Genomic DNA, 21,593 nt, shown 5'->3' on the forward strand with positions numbered 1-21,593 from the left:
TCTCTGGCTGGCTGGTCTATGAAGGCCATAATAATGGTGCCTTGTGTGCTTCTGCTCTAGGGTAAACAACAACTGACAGAAAGTCTCCATCAGACATTCCAAGAATGCTGAGGGGGATTCTGACTGTCTTCGAACCATTTCCTTTACCTTGGCCAAATTGGTGGGGCATTGTGCTACCTCTCTGTGACACACCATTAGAGTCTTATGGTAGACCCCCAGGTGCTCCCTACCTTCAGGAGAGTTGTAATCCCACAATGTCTTAGTAAGAGGAAACCCAGCATCTAAATCATTAGGTAGAAGGGAGGGTCTTCCATCTTCTCCAGGTACATTCTTTCTAGCTTCAAGGAGGATCCACCACCTCTTTTTCATCGTGAAGAGGATCTGCAGTAACTGTTGGCAGTTATCTCAGTTTGGTTGGTAAGAAAAGAGAATAGACTCCAGAAGATTAGTCAAAGCCTGGGGGTTTTCAGAGAAGGAGGGATTATGGGCTTTCTAGTTATAAAGATCAGCCACGGAAAATGGCCAATATTGGATAGGTTGGTTGTCTCAATGATCTGGGGGACCAAATGCCCGGAGGGGTAAAATAGTAGGGTCAAGGATGGAATGAGGAGTCCCAATTGCCTACTCTGTGTCTTAGCTGCTGGGCCCTCTCTGGCTGTGCTTGACCCAGGCACTTGTAGCGCCTGTGTTGGCAGGGCCAGAGGAGTCATGGGCTCTGGAGCTGCTGCCTCTTCCTCTCCTGGGTGTAGGGTGAAGAGATAGGGAAGAGAAGGGAGTTCTGAAAGTAGTAGGTCTGCATTTCCAGGGGACAGAGTAGTCTTCTTCCTTTCTGTGTCAGTTTTCGCAGCACAAACTCTCGACAGACCTACATCTGAAAATGAGGCAAAATGATAAACCCATGAAGAGGGCAACTGAACCAAGTTCTCCCAGACAATGATATAAGGGACCTGGTAGGTTGCTCCCTGCCGCACCGCCATAATCCCAGGAAAATCTTGTCTTTAACACCCTCTGTCTTGTGTAAGCAGAAGGAGCCCTCTGATGGCCATCCGGTTTGAAAGGACAGCCACTCTGAGGCACACAGAGTCAGCCACTTTTCCTTTTTAATTTCCACAGATTAATTGTGTGCCCTACCTTTGACATCTGTCCACTGGTCAAGCATAATAGTTAAGGGGGTAGAAATTGTCTGTCCCATCATCTCATCCAATAAAATATCACAATGACACCACATAAAACAAACGAGACCAAAACAAGTCATCCTACAAGTCGTTTCCACAGAAGCCTGGTACTTCCTGTACCTGGGGGCAGCTCAACCCAAACTGCCGCTGTGTTAAGGAGGACCCGCTAGATCCTAATATCCAGCAAGATTCCTCAAGCTTCCATTGGCCTGTGATGTTCCGACATATCTGCGCCTCAAAGTGACCACCCAGTGTCTCTTTGAGTCCCCAATACCTAAGAACTCTCATGAAGGAACTCAAAACCCTTGGACCTTGGTCTCACAGTCAAATAGCAGACACAGACAACAGAAAACAGATATGACAGACAACAGAAAATATACAGACCTGCTTATGAGCGTACTTCCAATCTCTTTGCCAATTGTGGGTCTGGGGTGGGGGCAACACTGTTCCCGGCCAATACACCAAAACTGAAACCCCGGAAGTCTTAGCTTAGGGGCACCACCGCACAGAACAGAACTTGATAATACATCTCTGCAATGGTAAGAAATTTATTTTTGACCCGATGCATGTGGGGTTGCTCAGCCACACAGGGAGAGTCAACCCCGAACTCAAAAACCATACATCTTTTATACCTTCTATTTGAGGAGGATGAAGTACTATTTTACCATTAGTCAGCAAAGCAGCAGTAAAATTTTTCAGAAAGAGGAGAGGACGAGAGGGAGAAATTTTTGGCAATAAGGTTATTGACAATTCTTGTAATCCAGTACAGGGGTGTGTGGAAGAACTGTTTCTAAAGGAGATATTTTTGTTTTATCTTAACTCAGCTTGGTTAGACTGATCATTCTGAACTGTCCACTAAAACTTTGTTTTTACTTTGTTAGAACAATGTTTATACATTCTCAAAAACTTTGAGGGGTAGGCTGATGATGATGTATATTTGAACTTTTCTCATGAGACTTTGTGGCTGTCAGCCAGTAAATTCTGTCTTCAAAAATAGGTGTTTTGGAAAAATCTCAGAGCTCAAAAAACTTGGTTTTCTACAATCTCTCATGAAGTTAATGATCCCCCCACCTTTTTGATCATTCCTTCACTTCACAGATCTAACATTCATCCTTTCCAAGGTTGGTCCCTGGAAATCTGTGCATTATGCTTTAACCACAGTTCTTTCAACAACAGTTTTAGTCTGTCAGAATCCAGAGATAATTTTAGAGTGGACCATCATGTTTTTTTTTTCACTTTAATTATTTTGCTAAAAAATAAACATGTTAATTAAAATTGTCAAAAATTGAGAAGGTACATTGATCCTAAATCAGCACCCTGTTCTAGATGTAGATTTACATAGCTGAAAAGGCACGTTATAAGAGTGAAGGGAGGAGGCCGAAAAATGGAGGCCCAAAATGATTATTTTTTATCAAGTCTACAGGTTAATTTTTTTCTGCCCTTCCAGGGTTTCTGGCACATTTGGGATGTGATTACAACATTTTGTCTTGCATATTAATAGACCACAGAGTCCTCAGATGTTAGGCTGCTCAGTTGCATGTAGGCTGTGCTGGAGGATTTGTCTGCAGTCAATGTGGCTTTGTCTTTGAACTTCTGATTGTAGCTAATACCGCCACTTCCTGGAATAATAACTCCAATCTATTCCTGACCCTGTAGAGGACTCTGCTTAACCCAATGCATATAATAGCTGGCATAGTTGTAGCTAGAAGCCTTTCAGGACACCTTCACTGGAGCCCCAGGTCTCACTAGCTCAGACACACACTGTTGCAGCTGGACATGGGATTGGACACCTGTGAATTAACAGGAGAGTGGATGTCATTGTCACCTCAGGCCCTGTCTTCTCTTCAAATCTGGAACTTCTGGGCCTCTTACCTGCAGTTACTGGCAGGAGGAAAATAAATATCCAGCACCATTTTATAGTTAGAGACTAACTATAACTGTGTTTTCAGTGATTGTAGAGAGAACACTGATCAGTTGTTTTCAGGATGTGGACATCCTGTATTTACTGTCATAGACTCGAGTTATTTTCATATTAATGAGCATGGTGCTAAGATAAGGAACTAGTCCAACTAGAGATGAAGGAAGGACAAGGTTCAAGTGACAGGGAGCAGGATGTTGAGATCCACATTCTAAAACTTTCTGAACATGTGTGCCATAAACCCCTCCCTTGATCCCTGTGCATATAACCCCAGGAAGTCAACTCCATAAATTTATAACCTGACGTTGTTCCTTCTCTTTGGAAAATGTTAGCAGATTGACTTAGAGAATGTGTTTGTGATTATTATGATATTGATGTGAATTTAGAGACTTCTTTTAGATATGTATTATTATCTTTGTCTTTCCAACAGATTATATACTGTAAAACTCACTCAAATAACCATATGATTACATACTTCTGAAATACTTACTCAGTAATTGTTACTGCAGAACTATCTTCAATAAATTAATTATGGGAAAAAACTATGCATGTGTACATTAATATATATACATATATATATATAAGCATATGTATATGTACACACATATATATAAACATATGTATGTATATATATATATATATATATATATATATATATATATATATATATATATATATATATATATATATATATATATTTGCACACACACATGCACACACACAAATAAATGTGTGTATGGGCAAATACATATATATTTTTTTTTCTTCACATGGGTCAGTCCATATATTCAATTAGGAAGCACTTGGTCACTATATAAATGCCAGACACTAGGGAATGTATCTTGCCTGAAGACTGATCTTGCAAATTGCATGCTCTGCTACTGAATGATTTCACTGATGTCTTTGTTCTTCCATCAAGCTCTATAGCTCCTGCCTGTGCTAGGAATCCATATAGGCAGGAAAAATTTACTAGTTATTTGAAGGTTGGTTTCTATAATTACTGTAACCAAAGTCCTTAGCTAAAGGTTGAAATCTAAATTCAAAGCTTAATTTTCCAATTTGACCTCAGCCACATGACAAGAAATATACTCATCATCCTCAAGAATTTAAATGAATAAAACAAATGAGGGCATGGATGTGCTGAAATAGTTACCCTCTCTTACCACTGATGGAAATATAATATAGTGTTAGTGACCTTGAAAATCAGTTCACAAAATCTACCAAACAATAATAAATAAAATTTTGCTGAGTTCCTACTATATTCCTCCAAAGCATGAACTTAAATGATGGTACATCTTATTATAGAGACACTTTCATATTCATAATTATTCCCAATATGATGTTCATTCTCAATTCCCAGACTATGGAAAAGAATGGTTCTATATTTCCAACAAAGCACAAAGATATAATGACAGTGTGTAATGTGGTAAAATAAACAAAAATGTACTCAGTGGAAATACATAAACTGTGAAGATTATAGGTATGTCGATGGATCTGAAATACATATACTGCATGAAGCCACACATGTACTTAAGGCAAGTGCTTCATGTTCTTACCCATATGTGTTAGAAACTTTAGATATTTTGCTTTGTGCACCTAATTTGTAGAAGACAAGAGGCTATAAATGTGTCATTAGTGTATACGGAAATTGGGGAAATGATATAGTAAAACAGAGATCAAATGCAAGCAGAAGTAATAGATAGGAAAGGCAAATGCTTAAATGAATGATATTGGGTAATTGAGAAGTTATTGATTGGTGTAGTATACATTTAATTTAATTCTTATACAAAAGTATGACAAAAATCTAGGTTATTTATGTATAACCTATAGAAAATAAAATGTTCTATTACAAACCAAAGCAGGGTTACTGAACATAAAGGGATGTGAGTTATTGAGTAATAAAAAAAAACAAAATTACGTTTTATAGTGATGTGAATACTAAAGCCTTTGTGTTTGGCTTTGAGTGAAATGTTTACAAAGAGGTTTTCCTATTTTGGGTCAATCAATAGAAGTTGGAAAATTTTTTTGAGATTGTTTGAACCTTAAAGAAATGCCTCTCTGTCTGGTTTGCACTTTTTGGTACTTTAGAGCTTGTACTTTCACTGACCTTGGCCCTAACACACTCCTGACAAACCTGAAGTTCTTACTTTTGATTATGGGTAGCCATGGTGAAAACATGCTGGAATATTTGTGAGTTGTTGACTCTCAGGAGAAGTAAGTGGAAGATAGCTTTGGTAGTTTGAACTTTTTTTCCAGCTCAAATTAACCTTTTATAATGTTTGTATAAAGTAACTGGGGTGACCTAGCCAGGTGTCAATCTCTTCCAACCAAGCCGAATTCCTCTTATGCTTCATGAAATAAAGGTGGAACTTCTTCGTGAGCCTTTCTCTCTACTTTAGCACCTACAACTAACTTCAGTCAATATAGTTTTATATGATTAATGAAAAATACAGAAATAATTAAAAGTTTATGGTTGACTAGTTTATGTTTGGGAAGGTCTTTGTTGCTGAAATGATTTTGTGTTCAAATTACTATGTGGGTATACGAATCTGCTGATAAAATATTTAAATATTAAGTTTGAAAAATGTATATAAAACATGTTGATATTTACATACAACTTTTTGTTTATCTATTAGTTTCGTCACAATAATATAATTTTTCTCATCTTCTATGGCTATTGAAAACATATGTCTGCAGAGAACTCAGTAGAAAGCACATCAATGATCTTTTTGTTTTACATTTAGCTTGTGAGTTTCTTAATAAGTTATCTCACAATGCATGAGTTATTAATTCTACATATGAGTGCCAGGTATAGGAAAAGTTCCTATGGGTTTATTACCAGATAGTTCCCTGAGTAGACAAACAAGTATGAGGCAGTGCATTGCTCTTGGTGCCCATAATAACTTCATAGCTAGGCCTTATTTCTAAGAAAAGGTTTATAAACTGAGCAGATTATAAGAGTGAGAGAAGATGGAGGAGTCCAAGAGAAAAGTGGATTACAGGCACCATTGGACTTATGCAGATATGGAGTCACAGGGACTGTGCCTGCAGGCACAAAGCATGAACCAAGTCAATTCAGATAAAACCTCTGTGTTGGGAGAGTGACCAGTCCACAGCTCTCACACTTAACAAAGAAGTTTCTGCAAGTGACAATCACTTACAATAGAACAAAATCTGAGTTATTTCTTCTCTAGTTCTGTAGGATATATTAACCACAATTAATCATGTTAGACATGCTTAGCAGTCAATAATCAACAAAAAGTGACTGAAAAAAGTGTTTTTATAAATATTTTGTCACATATTTCTTTTTGCATTTCTTTTTGTCTTCATTCCAATTTGCCATTATATCATGACTAAATCCATGGGATTTTATTGGTGGTTGAGTGTGTGTGTGCATGTGTGTGTGTGTGTGTGTGTGTGAGAGAGAGAGAGAGAGAGAGAGAGAGAGAGAGAGAGAGAGAGAGAGAGAGAGAGAGAGAGAGAGAGAGATTGTTGTTATTTGCTTATTTGATGTTGTTGGTTGTTTTAATGCCTTTTCAAATTACTTTTTTTTTTTTGTTTTTGCCCTCTACAGATAGCAAAAGGGTATGCATTTAAATTAGTGAGGAGTTAGTAGGGATACAGAATAAATTGAAGGAATGAGCTTTCATTATCAGAATACATTCTATGACTTTCATTCAATTTTTAAATATAAGAAAAGAACAAAAATATATATCTATAAATTGTTTAACAAAGAATCATTATTGTGTTGAGCATGAAGACATCAGCTGTCAATCAAACAGGGGAAGATCAGTTAATAGACTTAGGAAAAAATACCATAAAGTCAACTCAACCTCCACCTCAACTCTCTCCTGGGGATTTTTGGCTCTAATGTGCCCCCTGATGGTTATGAATCCCCTGCAGGGAGTTTCATTGTGGGTTACACTGAAATTGAGTGATCTGCTTAAAGCAATAAAACATCCCTGTAAATTCAGGGTTCATGGAAATAAGCAGCCAGGACAAATGTCTCTTGCTGACCTTGGGGATAATGACCGATAAAGCAGAGGTTAATTGTGAATTATGTCAATATTAACATCAAGGTGTTTTCTAATATAGCTTCCTAATTGATGCTAGTTGGATAAAGCTCTAGAAGTTCAAGTTTCTGAAGAATAATGAAAGGAGGTAACACAACCTTTCCTGACTTCATCAGGCTACACCTGGGGCAGAACACCTGTATGCAGAAGAACCACAACCAGTCAAGAGCACAGATGCAGACACACATGAATGAATTCCTGTGACAATCAGATATAGTTGTCAACAGAAAAATAAAAAATGAAACATTGTGGTGCCAAGACAACAGTTAACAATTCTTGGAACTTATATATACATTTAAAAGGAACTAAAATATTTTGTTTCCCCTTCTAAGAATGATTAGAACATCCACAGTTTAGTTTTTCTTCTTCTTGAGCTTCATATGGTCTATAAATTTCATCTTGTGTATTCTGAGCTTTTGGGCTAATTAATACTTATCAGTGAGTAAATAACATAAGTGTTCTTTAGTGTCCCTGTTACCTCATTCAGGAAGATATTTTCTAATTTCATTCATTTGCCTAAGAATTTTATGAAATATTTGTTTTTAATAGCTGAATAGTACTCCATTGTGTAAATATACCACATTTTATGTATCCATTCATCTGTTTCAGGACTTTTGGTTCTTTCAAGCTTCTGGCTATTATAAATAAGTCTGCTATGACCATAGCAAAGCATGTGTCCTCGTCAATTGTTTGATCATCATTTTGGCATATGCTCAGACGTGTTATTGCTTGGTCTACAAGAAGTAATGTGTTCAGTTTATTGAGGAACCCACAGACCAATTTTTAGAGTGGTTGTTCCTTCTTGCAATGCCACCATCAATGGAGAAGTATTATTCTTTCTCCATATCCTCTCCAGCAGCAGCTGTCACCAGAGTTTTTGATCTTAGTCATTCTGAATGGTGGGAATTCAGAAGAATCTCAGGATTGTTTTGCTTTGTACTTTCCTGATAACTGAGGATGTTGAATGTTAGTTTCCTTGTGTGCTTCTCAGCCATTTGATATTTCTCAGTTGAAACTTCTTTTTTAGCTCTGTACTCCATTTTAATAGGGTTATTTGATTCTCTGCAGACTAACTTATTGAGAATTTTGTATACATTGTATATTAGCCCTCTATCAGAAGTAGGATTGATAAATATATTTTCCCAATCTGGTTCTTGCTATTTTGTTCTGTTGATAGTGTCTTTTGCCCTACAGAAGCTTTGCAATTTTAAGAAATCCTATTTGTCCATTCTTGATATTAGAGCATTAGCCATTGGTTTTCTACTCAGGAAAATTTCCCCTGTCATTATGTGTTTGAGGATTTTGCACTCTCTTTTCTATTAGTTTCAGTGTATTTAATTTTATGTAGAGATTCTTGGTCATTTTGGGCTTGAGACCTTCATAACTGTATAAGTTCCTATGCCAAAATCTCACTTTGACCCTTAATATCCTCTTTGTAATGTACATAGTGATGTTCTGACTCCATTCAAAAGACGGATGAATGGTAAACTGTGTCTCAAGTAATGTCTGAATGACCACAATCTTTTGTCTAGGACCTATAAGTAGCTATAGCAGTGCTCACTGATGTAACTGAGATACCAGAGACAGCACAGGAGATTAACAGGATCTACAAGAACCTTACAAGGCAATTTTCTGTTACTTAAGCTATTCTTGAGACAGAAAACTCACAGAATCACGAAGAAAAACAAATGTACTTACACATCTGTTCGTACCCACAGAAAATATTTCAAATTTGAGAAGTAACCACAATTAAAAAAAAAATTAGACAGTGATTCACTGTTTGCAAGTTCACATTTTTATCATTTGTAAGCTCTAGATTTTTATGTACAGACATAGTAAATGAGATTGTTTGTTCCTTTGCAATGAAGTCCTTGGAAGTAAAGTGCTGGTTGTTTCCTCAGGCAGCTCTTGTCTCTATTTGGGAAGTCATACTAAAAATTTTTCAGTGACTATGTTATATTTGCTACAAGCTTAATGAATGAAAGATTTGGAGATGTATAACCAATATCTGCACCAAGGAGTTATTGGAGCCAATACCAATATGGTATATGGGAGTGTCTATGCAAAAGAATAAATGTGACTTGTAGACATATCTGTTATCTCCTAAAAGTATACAGCATGTCAGAATGGAGATGCATTTTTTGACAGAATTAGCATGGTCATGATTCCTGTGTATTTTTTTTCCATTAGATTGGTTTGGTTTGCAAAGTATAAAATGTCACATGGTACATAGTTTTACCTTCCTCTATGTGAAGTTATATGACTACCTTATATTCAAGACTTGCCACAGAAGAGAATGTTGGAGTTCTGTAGGCTTCTTGTTTGTTCATGCACATCCCTTTCTTTAGGCTATTGATTTTTTTTCTTTAATTCTGTTGAAGATATGTACTGGCCCTTTAAGCTGGAAATCTTCCCTATCTTCTATACCTATTATCCTTAGGTTTGATGTTCTCATTGTGTCATGGATTTCTAAGATATTTTAGGTTGGGAGCTCTTAGCATATGCATTTTCTTTAACTGTTGTGTCAATGTTTTTTATGGTATCTTTTGCACTTGAGACTCTCTTTTCTATCTTTATAATTATGTTGGTAATGCTTTCAACTATGACTCCTGATCTATTTCCTAGGTTTTATGTTTCCAGGATTGTCTCCCATTTTGATTTTATTTTTGTTTCTATTTCCACTTTTAGATCCTTTATGGTTTTTCTTAAGTCCTTCACATGATTCATTATGTTTTTTTTTTCTGAAATGTTTAAAGGGATTTTTGTGTTTCCTCTTTAAATGCTTATACATGTTTACCTGTATTTTTTAATGGAATTTATCAATGTCCTTTATAAGTCCTCTATCATCTTCATATGATATGATTTTAAATCCTAATCTTGCTTTTCAGGTGTGATGGTATATCCAGGAATAGCTGTAATGGAAGAACTGTGTTTTGATAATGACATGTGGCCTTGCTTCCTGTTGCTTATGTTTTTGTGCATGCTCTTGCCATCTTGATATCTGTAGTGCTACCTGCCTTGCATTTTCTTACTAGGTCCTGTCCCTACTGTGGTATTTTTTTGTGTCAGAACACCTCCAATTTCAGCTGTTTCTGTGATCCTGTGATTCTGGGCTCCAGTGATTCTAAGGACCTGGTTGTGTCAGAGTTCCTCAGAGATAAGATGTCTCTGAGCTTCTGAAATACTGGATCAAGCTCTTGAGATTCTGTTATCTCAGAGCTCCTGGGTGTCAAGATTTCTCTGGGTTTTACAGGAGTGGATGGGGAGCCAGTGCCATCTGTTCCCTCCAAACACAGGTCCAAGTTGGAAAGAATCAATGAATGCCTCTGGCCTGGTGGGAGTTTTAGCTATGCTGGGTGTTGGAAAAATCATTTTGTCCTAAACTGTGATCTTGAGTGTGCCAGAGCTTCAGTGCTCCTGTGTGTATCTCCTGGGAGTTGAGCTTTCTCTGTAATCCTGGATGTTTCAGAACACCTGGGAGTTGGGCTTCTTTGGGGTGTTATAGGAGTGGGTACAGAGCCATCACCCAGGTCTATTATGGGTGCAGGTTAAGACAGGAAGGAACTTGTGCCACTGACTGGGTGGTTGTTTCTGTGTCTCTGCTTTCTGGGGACACAGTTACTTCAAGTATGGGGACAGATGATTCAGCCTCTCCAGTGATTCTGGGTTTGTTAGAGTAGCTGGGAGTACAGCTTCCTCTCTTTTGGAAATGGGTGTGGAGCCAGTGTCCAAGGTCACTTAGGTCACATGTTCCGATGATTGTATTTTTCTTAGCTGAATAAAATTCCATAGTAAACATAAACCACATTTTATTTTTCCATTCACTCTGACTTTTATACTCTTCCCACAATCTGGCATGCAGAGATTAGTGAACATTTAGATAACAGATTTATAGCAGGCAGTTATTAATTATAATGTATAACCTAAGCAAAATATCAAATCAATTAAAGGAAAAAAGATAACAAAATTAAAAAAAAAACAAACAAAAACAAACCTGAAATTGAAACAGCAAAAAACAAACAAAACACTTAGAGCAATCAAATATCTAACCAAAAACCAACAAAATAACTAAGCTAAGCAGCATTGTCTTGCAGCTGATTTAGCTGCACAGACCTACCACCTGTGGCTGCCCTTGCAAGCAAAAGGAAATGGGTGTCATTGATGGCAAGAATCTTTTCTTTTTTTTTTTTTTTTTTTTTTTTTTTTTTTGATACTCTCTGTTTTTGTATTTGAAATGTTTTCACCTTCCCCTAACCTGCTCCCATCATCACTCACTTGTCTTCAGGAAGGTGAACTCCCTTCCAAATCACCTTCTCCATGCATTGTCTAGGTATTCTTCTATGCTGGGAAAAGGTGCCCTCTCTGTACCAAAGGGTTCTTCTCACAGTGATGTCACACACTGCTATCTTCAGCTACATATGCAACTGGAGATATATGTCTCTAAATCTGTGCTCAGTGGTTGGTGATTTAGTCCATAGGGGTTGTGGAGGGTTGGGTTGCTTGATAATATTGTTCTTCCCATGAGATTGCAACCCCTTTCAGCTCTTCAGTACTTTCTTTAGCACCTTCATTGCGGTCACCATGTTCAGTCCAAAGGTTAGCTGCAAGCCTACTCAGCTCTATCTGTATGACACTGCAAAGCTTCTGTCTGGTTGCTGACAGTAAGCACTTCCTGGCATCAGCAATAGTGCTTGGGTTTAGTGGCTTCATATTGGGTGGATCCCCAGGGGAGGCTGCCTCAGTCCCTGTTTCTCTCTTTGACCTTGTTTTTCCTCCTGTGAGTGTTTTGATTTTTCTTCTGAGAAGGTCTGAGAAATCCCAATTTTGGCCTTCATTTTCTTTGTGTTTCATAAGGTCTGTGAATTGTTTCTTGGGTATTCAGAGATTTTGAGGAATAGTACCCCCTTATCAGTGACTGCATTCTATGTTTTTTATTTTGTGACTGAGTTATCTAACTCAGGATGATAGTCTCTAAGTCCCTATTGAATAGAATTAGTTTATTTTTTCTTGTAATTATTACTTTTTCTTAAAAAATACCAATTGGGTGCATAGTAGCAAATTTTTCATACTAATATTATGTATAGATAGTTTATGATTACTTGCTATAAAATTTAAATTTAGGTTTGCTAGAAAGATCATTTTATATATACATAAAAGCATTTCAGGAAACCTCATTTCTTTCAATATACTATTTATATAATTATAATCAACATTTGTGATCCATTTAAAAAATATTTTTGTAAATTTTACCTACTAACTAATATTGTATTGTGATAGACAGATTATAACTTGTCTGTTATTACATAATAAATATTTGTATAAAAAATTGGCTATAAAATTAAAGAAATTCATGTGATGCCAAAATTCAGTCACTGAGTATTCTTGTATATTTTATCTTTCATCTTGGACATGTCTTATGAGATGACTTTGTTTATAAAATTTTACCCAAAACCACACCAGAAGTTTTGAGGCCTGATTTGTGTTTATTATACACAAATGAATGCAGTGAGGTATCTCCTAGATAAATTCCTCAAATTTTATATTTCTGTAGTTAGATCTCAGATGGTTAATCATCAGTATCCTCTAAACAGAGTTTGATACATGATACAATTTTAGCTTGATAGTGTCTTAGATTCTTCTTCTGAAGTGTATAATATTCACGATTCACAGTACACGGGCAAGGCTGTCTCCTGTTTTTGTACTGGACCACAGTGTTGTCCCCACTGGACCCAAGTTTTATTCTGTATTATACTTGAGCTGCTGGTGATTCTAGGCTGATTTCCACATGAAATAAGATAGGTCAAGTCCCAAATACTGTGTATACTTTTACCATATAGAGAAGAGTAATTTTATCTTCCTGGGATAATATTGAATTCAGTGAGAAACACAGACCTCTCTCGAAGAGGATGGATCCTACACTCTCCGGATGTTTTCTGCCAGTTTGATACCCAGATGCACAGGAGGCAAATGCCACAATCAGTGCAGTAACAATTTCTTATTCAGACCATCCACAAAGTAAGACCCAACCAACAGGCTGAGTTCCAGCACATACTCATGAGACCATGCCTGCCTTAGTGAAATATGAATTTCCTGAAAAATAAGATCATTTTAGTATTGGTCGCACAACATGTATTCATATTTACAATATAATTATATAATTATAATTGATTTACAGTTGTTGAATAACTATGATAAGCATAAATTATTTCTTCTATCATCAATCTTTAGTAATATTCAGTGGGTTTTTTGGACTTTAGTTAATGATAATAACATAGACTACTAGATAGCACCTCATTTACCTATATAGATACCAAATACCCACATAAGGCTTACCAGATTCCATGCATCTATGTATACTTCATGTAGTAAATTTGTTTATCTTCAAATAAGGAGTGATAAAATGGAGCTTTTCTGTTTCTGTAGAGTCATATTGTCTTGCAGATCTGTGAGGGGTGACAAAAAAATAGGAAAACGTTTTATGAATAATATGTGTATATACCCATCCCCAATTTCATTTCCATATATTTACTTTAATTTTTGTAGATTAATGTTTTAAATTTTTAATGCAGAACTAAAAATATTAATTCATTGTGGACAGAGGCAGAAAGTATGAAACTTCAGCTGTCTCTAGAAGATTACTGAGAAATAATGATTGTTGGAGAATTGAGTGCCATTTTTTCTCAGTGGTATAGTTAATGGTAAGTTGTCAACACTTTCATCCACTCAGTCATGGAAATCACAGCAAATAAACTGGGTTGCAAAATGAATGAAGGCAAATTATTGCAGTGTTGACTTGGCACAAACAAAATTAATCTGAAAAGAAGAAGTTTCGCTTGAGAAAATACCTTCATGAGATCCAACTATAACGCATTTTCTCATTTAGTGATCAGTGAAAGGAGGACCTAAGCCATTGTGGGTGGTATCATTGCTGAGCTTGTAGTCCTTTTTTCTATTAAAAAGTATTCTGAACAAGCCAAATATTCAATACTGTCTCTGACCAGCAGAATAGGAGTTACAAAACAGTATTCTTTTCAATGTGATTTATTCAGGAACCTTACAGCATGCCAGTGAAAATCTTTCTGTCCCTTTCTGTCTTTCTGTTTCCCTTTTCCTTTTCCTTTCCCCAAAGCGCAGTCCCTTTTATCTTCTCTCAACTCCACCACCTCAGTCTATGTTGCAAGGCTGCAGTTCATAGGTCCACATCATCTGGCCTCATCCCTAATCATGTGTGCAACTGTGCAGCTCGCATGGTGGGAGTTGCTAATATTGTGGGCAGGAAGAAGTCGGTGCTAGTCACAAAACTAGACCGAACTCCCAAGCGTCATCTTGGGACTGCCACCACACCTGCTCTCCACACCATATGGAGCAAGTCAGTAAGCAACACCCTCAAATAGGACTGCATCAATTCATGTCTACAGGATCCCGGTCCTGCTTGATATCCTGTGCTGATTTCCTCCAAGGACTCACGATGATCTGAAAGTGTAAGCCAAATGTGCCTTTTGGTTCTTCTGTTTTATCACAGCAATATAAACTTTCTGTACATATGTCACATTAGAAGACCAACTCATACCCCCAACCTTTCTGGACAAAGAATATTCTAGATTATTGTACTGCCCATTCATAGATAGTAATTGTTTCAATAGCTGGACTGTGACCTGCAATGGAGCAGTGTTTTGTTTCCCTGTTAAGAATTTATTTAAATACAATGTAATGTTTTCAAGTGTCTCTTAGAATTTAACATGATCAAAAACATCTTTGCAAAATGTTGTCCCAGTTGTAAAACTATGTGCTTGCATTACGGACCACACGAGGAAGTCTTGGTCATTACTGTCAATTAAGTCAAAGGCAGATTAATGAGAAAACTGTAAAATATATTGAGAATGAATTCCATAGACAGGGCAGCCAGATCAGGGAGTGGGGAACCCACAATAGAAACAGACAGGAAGGACATCGTCCTGGACACAACTTAAGTTATTTAGTTCTCAAACGCCTGGACTCTGAGCTTACTGCACAGCTGTCGGAACTTGAATTTTCAAATTGCACAGAAAAACCAAAGACAACATGAGGAAAAGCATTAATGGATATAATTTGATGATTTTTTAGTTATATTACGTCTGAGGCTCACATGTACACTCCTCAAGAAAAAAAGCGAGTGGACACCTCACAGTGCTTTATACTCTGAGTAAGGCTGATTTCTTCTTCCTCTTTTTACCTCTAATTAAGTCAGTATAACCTGATGCTTAGTATAAGGAAAATGTCTATCTGGAGTCCTGAGCTTTCCCACAAACTGAACCCGGTGAACACAGAAAATCTCTTTGGCACACAGATTTATCTTCTGACTTTTTCAAATAAAAATATTAGGAGAAATATTTGTTTTAAATATGTCATTCATAACAGTGAACTCAACTTTATTTTTGACACATGCTCTTCTCAAGTCTACAGTAATAAAGTTAAACATCCCACCCCACGCACACTAAAACACATCATATATGTATATGTATATATTAGAGCCCAGGTACAACAAATAGAAGCCCTATATATAATAGCCAAAAGCTGGAAAGGACCCAGATGTCCTTCAGTAGATGAATGGATACAATACGTGTGGTATATTTACACAATGGAGTACTACTCAACAATCAGAAAAAATGACTATATGAAATTCGTAATAAAATTGATGCATTTACAGAATATCATCCTGAGTGAGATAACACAGTCACAAAAGAACAGACCTAATACACAGTCAGTGATAATGGGATACTAACCCCAGAAAGCTCTGAAAACACTAGAAACAACTCACAGACTGTGTGAAGTTCAAGAAAAGACAAAGGCCAAAAAAAGAAAGAAAATGAAAAACCATTATGCATAATCTTTATGTACAAAAAAAACTTTGACTATTTCCAGGTTACATCTTGATTTACATGTATTTTATGCTCATTGTAACTAGTAAGATTTTAATGCATACTATCAAACCTTTAAATAATCAAGTACTGACAAAATGTATTAGAATACATTTATGCATAAATACTTAAAATTTGTACATTTATCTTTGTTTTTTAAAATAAAGTTGAAAAAATAAAATAAAATATAAATTATTTTACATCTACATCAGCACTGACATGCTGTTGTGTGTACTGCGCGTCCCCTGCTGGTCATTGGTATTTGAACTGGAGGTTTTTATTGAGGTTCCCAATGAAGATATCTCACTGTGTTTGTTGTACAGTAATACATGCCGGGTGTCCTCAGTTTTTAGGTTGTTCATTTGCAGGTAGAGCATGCTTTGCGAATCTTCTCTGGAGATGGTGAATCTGTCTTTCACGGAATCAGCATAATATGTTGCATAATTATTACTTTTACTTCGAATACCAGCAATCAATTCCAGACCCTTTCCTGGAGCCTGGCGGACCCAGTACATAGCATATGTATTGAATGTGAATCCAGAGGCAGCACATGAGAGTTTCAATGACCCTTTAGGCTGCACTAATCCTCCACCGGACTCCACAAGCTGCACCTCACAATGCACACCTGCAAACAAATAGGATCTGGATAAGAGACTGTCACACAAGCTGATTGTCACTTACTCCTATGACTACTCATGAACACAATGTTGTTTCTTATCCATAATTACCATGAAGAAAACCAATAACGAAAACCCACTTCAGCCCCAACATCATGTTCAATGATGTATTGTGAGTGCTCAACACTGAATAGGAAGGCAGGGCTTCAGTTCTCTGCCTGAACCTCAGGGTCAGGGCTGGACTGTTTTTAATGATAGGGGAAGGACCAATTTGCATATCTTTCTGCTATATCTTTGCTCTGCTGTGTGAGCCTTAAGGACAGCAATAAATGGTGCAAATGTCTGAGGAGAAATGAGGATAAATTACCTTGATTTCATTCATTATTATTCATCATGTGTTTGGAATAATATTTTGACAGCCTTAATTTGTATTTGTCATTTTTAAACCTTAATTTATTTCTTGGCATTTTAAAAGCATTGTTATTTATTCTATATGTGTGAGAGTTTCAGATTTGTTACACCTTGAGTGACAGAGTTTCGAAAACAATGATGTAGATGCATGGAAATAAACATGGGTCCTCCTGAAGTTCATCCATGACTCTACCCACTTAACCATCTTCCCAATCACCATTTTTATGAATTTTTATATGTACAGTTTTCTGTCTATATTACTAGATATTATACAATAAAATCAATGAAGTAAATAAAATAAAAATTATAATTTTATAATTTGATGTAAACTAAGGTAAGGACTAATGAATAATAAAATACATATTAAATTAAAGTAACAACTCTGAGCTGCATATTTATGATGGTGGGAGGGGGTAACATGAATAAGACCTCAATTTTTGTCTTCATTAATGAAAAAGTAAAATGTTAAAATATATGCAATAAAATTTAATACTATCAGAGCTTATTATTAGAGATAAAATGAGCCAGTCTATCTCACTTACTGAGTTCTATTCTTCTAGAAGTATACCCTGAATGAAATCATATTTTTATATTACATTTTCAGATTATATTAAGCCTAGAAGAAAAGCTGACCTTGAATCTATGACCAATCTTTCTGGCCACTCAGAGTCAGTTGTCTCTGTTTACCCTGCATCACTCATGTTGTTTGAGTTAGCTCAAGGACAGACTCCCAAAAGACATACCTAGAACAATGGCCTCATCCAGCTACATGCTTTTCTTTGCCTAATGATCTCTAGGGCAAAAGGAAGATGTCTACATAGTGACCAGAAAAATGTTCATTATATAATATTTCTAAAGAGGAACAGACGTACTTTTTCTCAGGTAAAGACAGAAATTAAATAACAGTGTAGGAAGTTTCCCATATGCAAAACAACAAAACCCAAACATTAGAGATAGAAGGTCAGTGAGTGTAGCAATCAATTCAGTTTCACTGAACCTCTGTCAATCTGCTGTGCTGCCTTCAGGACTCTCAGTCTTTCCAATAGATAACACAGAATTTGTTCTAACACGCAAATTTAACCACAAAAAACCTCATGAAACACAAGACAAATCATTGTAATACAAAAAAAGTTTACATATAAAAAGGGTGTAGAGCCCAAACAAAAAATATGAGAGAATGAGGTGGAATAGTTTGATGATCCTTGTATTATAATTACTAAATACTGGTTTATAATGATGCGGTTGCCCTAAGGAGCAGATTGTCACACACTCAAAGTGATGCCATGTGAATCCTCTCCATAATTGAATTTACAAACGGGATTGCTGTCACATTCTATTCAGCATGAGATCTATTTGATAATAAGCCCAAGACAGACATCATTTCAGGGAAATCCCTGCAGAAAGAGCATGAAAAATTAATGTTATGTCTACTGATAAATATAAAGCAAATCATGATATTGCCAAGCTTCACAGGTCTTTATGTGCTGCTTAATAGTCACTCATTATTATTAATTTTAATAATAAAGTCACACTTTATTTTTAAAAGGCAAAGGCTCTAAAGAACAAGGTGACCTCCAAGTATCCTGTGTGAGACTGGGAAAGAACATCCTGTGTTTATATATTGGGACATGGAAGGGAGTAAATATGGAATGAAGGATTTATGTATAATATCTGACCTGACCTCAATTAACATGTACAGATATTGAGATTATTAATGAATTTTGTCTGATGTGATTTGATAATTATTTGATCATTTTACAGATATTATACTATTGAAACTATTATTTATTAAATTATTTTACTGTGTATTTTCTGTATTTACATTTGAAATGTTATCCTTTCTCCCTCCACTCTCATCCCTTTCTCCCCTAGACTTTTTTCCATGAATGTGCTCTCTCTTCCAATCACCTTCTCCACCTCAGTGCCTTGACATTTAAATACACTGGAAGACATACCTTCACTGGAACAAAGGCCTGTTCTCCTAACGATGCCAGATAATGCTATCCTCTACTATATGTGCAACTGGAGTCATGGTCTCTTTGTGTGTGCTAGATGGTTAATGATTTACTACATGGGAGTTTTGGAGGTTTTAATTGTTTGATAATGTTTTTTTCCCATTAGGGTTCAAAACCTTTCAACTCCTTCAGTTTGTTCTCTAGCAGCTTCACAGGAGTCCCTGTCTTCAATCCATTAGAAAGCTGCAAGCATCCCCAACTGTATCAGTAATTTTTGTTAGATAGTTTTTTTATTTACATTTCAAATGTTATTTTCATTCCTGTTTTCCACCTCCCCCAACCCTCCTCCCCACTGTTTCTTTGGGATGATTCCCTTCTTAACACATTACCCTGGCATTCCCTTACAATTTTGAAACAATCAATCATAGGACCAATGGCTTCTCCTCCTATTGATACCAAGAAGTGCCATCCATCTACATGTGTAGTGGGGTCAATGTGTCCCTTCATTGGTTTTTGGTTTAGTATGTAGAATTTCTGGGGTTCTGGATTGTAATATTTTTGTTATTCCAGTGGAATTGCAAACCCTTTCATCTCCTTCTGTCTTTTCTCTAAGTTGTCCATTAGAGTCCCTGTGATCATTCTGATGGTTAGGTACAAGAAATGTAATCTGTTTCAGTAAGGCTCTGACAAAGCCTCTCATGCTCCTCTCAACAAAAAACATCCTCAACATTAAAAGAACTACTGGGGAATCAACATCTGTGACATCAAAGAATATTACAAAGCTATCATGATAAATTCTGCATGGTACTGGTACAGAGGAAGGCAGTTAGATAAATGGAAAAGAACTGAAGACACAGAAATAAACCCATACACCTATGATCACTTGACCTTTGAAAAAGGAGCTAAAAACATCCCTTAGAAATTAGGCTGCATGTTCAACAAATGGTTCCAGTTCAACTGGGTGTCAGCATGTATAAGATTGCAAATCAATTTTTTCATATATCCTTGTACATTACTCAAGTCCAAGTGTTTGGTGGAATTGCATGCTGGGACTACCACTCAGGAAATCATTCGGGAAATTCACCAAAATGCTTCAACTGATATTCTGGCAGTGTTGTGTGAGTTCTCATACTAAGGCCGGTAGGTGGAGCCTCATGATTTCTGCTGAATTGAAATGCCATTGTTTGTTCATGGACAGTGTTTGTCAGTATGTTAAGATAAACAGGTCTACTCTATTAACCTTTTCTTACTTCACTACATCTGCTGGTTGGTGGGCTAGAAGGAATGTTAAACTATCTAAGAACTCCCATTAAATCTGGTTTTGAAAAGTCTATGCCATGAAACCTAATCATTAATTGTGTGGTTCAGTGGCATGCAAGGCTGTCTCCTTGTTTAGTTGAAGCTAAAATTTGTTGTGAACCTGAGTGGAAGATAGGCATTGGATCCCTGGAAACAAGGCTCCTGTAACTTGCCACAGACCACCATATATTTGTGGCCATCAGTCACATGAGGGAACTGCCTCAAGCCCATTTACAGGTTGAGGAAGTGACCACAGGCCACATAGGCTCAAGACTGATTTACATTTTAGTAAGATACCTAACTAAAGGCCTTGGAGACTTAGCCAATGACCTTTTCTTTCTAGACCCTCCTCCCTGCAAAATGGATTTGATTCCAGGCTAAACCATAGAAGTTGGATATCGTTTTACTCATCTAATTTCTATCATGACAATAAATTCCTAAAAACTTGGATTGTCCCTTTTCAACGGAATCAACTGTGGAGATCCATTCAGAGGGCCTCACCTACAGAGTACCTATCTAATCTTCTGAAGAAGGCCACTCTGTGTTCATAAAACTGTGGCCATCACCAGGTCAAGCTAAAGCCCACTGTAGGTGAAACAAGAATTGGCCCTAAGGAAGAGCTGGAGCTCCCTCTCTATTTCCCGTCAGTCCCAGACTAGATCTACCCAAAAGGACTGAACTACATACTCAGGTCTTCTGCATGATCCAGCAGTACTGTTCTTTTGTTTCTACTTGGTTAATTTCCGCTCTGAATTTGATTATTTCTTGCCATTTACTTCTCTTTGGTGTATCTGCTTCTTTTTGTTCTAGAGATTTCAACTGTGATGTCAAGTTGCTAGTGCATGCTCTCTCCATTTTTTTTGAGACACTCAGAGCTATGAATTTTCCTCTTACTACAGCTTTACCTGCATCCCATTGGCTTGGGTTTTTGTTTAGTCATTTTAATTATTTTTTCTAGAAAATCATTAATTTCTTTCTTTATTTCTTCTTTAACCCTGCTATCGTTGTGTAGAACATTGTAAATCATCTAAGTGTATATGGGTTTTTTTTGTTTTATTCATATTAAAGACCAACATTAGTTCATGGTGATCTTATAGGATGCATGGAAGTATTTTAATCATTTTATATCTATTGAGGCTTGTTTTTTGACCAACTATATGGCCAATTTTGGAGAAGGTGCCTTTAGGTGCTGAGAAGAAAGTGTATTCTTTTGTTTTAAGGTGAAATGTTCTTTAGATGTCTATTAAT

This window comes from Micromys minutus, assembly GCF_963924665.1.
Source record: "Micromys minutus genome assembly, chromosome: 1".
NCBI lineage: Eukaryota > Metazoa > Chordata > Mammalia > Rodentia > Muridae > Micromys > Micromys minutus.